This window comes from Lygodium microphyllum, chromosome 19 (assembly GCF_053477565.2).
Source record: "Lygodium microphyllum isolate KBCC chromosome 19, Lygodium_microphyllum_v1.1.10, whole genome shotgun sequence".
NCBI classification, from domain to species: Eukaryota; Viridiplantae; Streptophyta; class Polypodiopsida; order Schizaeales; family Lygodiaceae; genus Lygodium; species Lygodium microphyllum.
Window position 1 is genome coordinate 119,251,846 of NC_141153.1, and position 2,287 is coordinate 119,254,132.

General features: G+C 45.7%; 1 pseudogene; it reads left to right on the forward strand.

Annotated features, from left to right (window-relative positions):
- The first annotated feature begins 824 nt into the window (after positions 1–824).
- On the forward strand, positions 825–1,724 carry LOC148020318 (isocitrate lyase pseudogene; annotated as a pseudogene).
- Positions 1,725–2,287: the final 563 nt, after the last annotated feature.

Sequence of the window (2,287 nt, forward strand, 5' to 3'; positions counted from 1 at the left end):
TAGAGCCATAAAAGAGGGAGATTGGGTTCTAGTCTACGACAATAGCCTAGAGAATCAGCATAGCAGCATGAGAAAAATGGTTCAAAGATGGTTTGGACCGTATGAGGTGAAACACGTTTTTGACAACGCTACCTATGAGTTGGCTGAATTGGATGGGACGGTATTGAGGGTGCCCATTGCTGGAAAACGAGTCAAGATTTTCAAGAGAAGAGAAGATGAAGAGTATGCGCTTGAAGCATTGGCAGAAGAAGAGCAGTCAGAAGAAATTCTAGTAGAAGAAGCAGAGAATATGGATGATGTAGATGATGGAGAAATAGGTCTACCAGAAACTGATGAAGAACTGGACCTATTTGTGGACTTACATGATCATGGATAGTTGGCTCATCCCGAGGATGCGCAGGTTTAGAGGGGGTGGATTTCATGCTGCTGCATATTTGAGCCGTAAACACCTCCATTTTTGTTGTGCATTTGTGTTATCTTTTCACGTGTGTTTAATTGTGTTTGATTGCTGTATTATCTTTCCGTCCTTTTCAGTACCCGCATCCAATGTACATACTCCACTTATGTGTTTGTGTTTGCGTGTGTTTTTTTTTGTGTGCATGTTGTGTGTGTGTCAGAAAAATATGAAAAACTGATACCAAAGAATATTATCATGCTGTCAATTTCAATGATGAATTCCAAGAAAAGTGCATGAAACTGTGGAATCAAAGGAAGCTTTGTAGAAGTCGACATTTAAGCTATGAAGATAAAGGTTGCACGTGAACAAGGCCAACGTAACATGCGGGACAAAGCATTTTTGAAGAAGATACATTGGCATACATGCAATGGAGATTATGGTGGAGAGGGGGGCTGCAGAGGTGCACATAGAAGACCAGGAATCTGTCACTAAGAAATGTGGGCACATGTGAGGCAAGGTCCTGGTGGCAACATCGGAGCACATCAACCGCCTAGTGGCTGCCAGGCTGCAGTTTGATCTCATGGGTGTGGAGACTGTCCTCATTGCCAGGACCGATGCTGAGGCAGCCACTTTGTTGCAGAAAAACATCGATAAGAGAGACCATGCTTTCATATTTGGCGCTTCGAACCCTGCCGTGAAAGACCAGCCACTGGCCATCCTGCTGTTCGAGGCGACCCAGGCAGGGAAGTCAGGGTCTGAACTGCAGGCCTTGGAAGATGCTTGGATGGCTAAAGCTGACCTGAGGCTCTTCAAGGATGTTGTTGTGGATAAGCTAAGGCTGTTGCCCATACCTGAGAAAGAGCAGAAGATGAGATTAGACCAGTGGTTCTCTCATGTTGATAGTCTGTCGCACTATGAAGCATAGGTGTTGGCTAAGAGGCTTGGTGCGGGTAATGTATTCAGGGATAGGGATGTGCCTAGGACCAGAGAAGGCTTCTACAGGTTCCAAGGCGGCACTAGGGCCGCAATTGCAAGAGGCATTGCCTTTGCCCCTCATGCTGACATACTCTGGATGGAGTCTACTGGGCCCCATTATGACCAGGCACGCGACTTCGCCCTCGGTGTCAAGGCGCATTATCCTGACATTCTCCTGGCCTATAACCTGTCCCCTTCTTTCAACTGGGATGCTGCTAGAATGAGGGAAGCACAGATCCTGAGCTTCATCCCAAACCTTGCTAAGCTTGGCTTTGTGTGGCAGTTCATTACCCTGGGTGGATTCCATGCTAACTCACTCATTATGGACGCCGTATTGACCGCAAAGACTTGAGGGATTTATACAAAGAAGAGGGAAGATTTAATGTTTTAATCACTCATTACGATTTAATCATGCATGACAGGAGCCCTTTTTGGCCGTGCCTATTCTTGTCACAAAGGACAAAAGCTAAAGAAAAACGAGGTAAAGCCTGAGTGGCTTTTTCTCTCTCTCTCTCTCTCACTCTTGGAAAAAAATTATTTCTGTGATCAGGCAATTCCCTCCGGCAGATTACAGAAAGTTTGTGTGTCTGTTGTTTTTCGAGTTTGTCTTTTGCCTCTCAATCTTGGGTGCTGCTCAGTTGCTGCCAGCTAGATCAATCTTGGGTTTCACACAATTTTGAGAGGATTATCTCAATAGGATTCTGGAGGGGTCTCACAAAGTCTAGTGCAATTCAGTTCATCATCTGTATTACTGAATTCGGTTCATTAGATGGCAGCCTTCCTAGGCTGAAGAGGAGTTCTGGGTTTCCTCTCCATCACACAGCCGAAGGTTTTATACAAATACAAACAGCGGTGGAGGAAGCATCGAGTGAAGGGCATCGAGTGAAGCAACAGGGTGACCAGCACCACAACTCC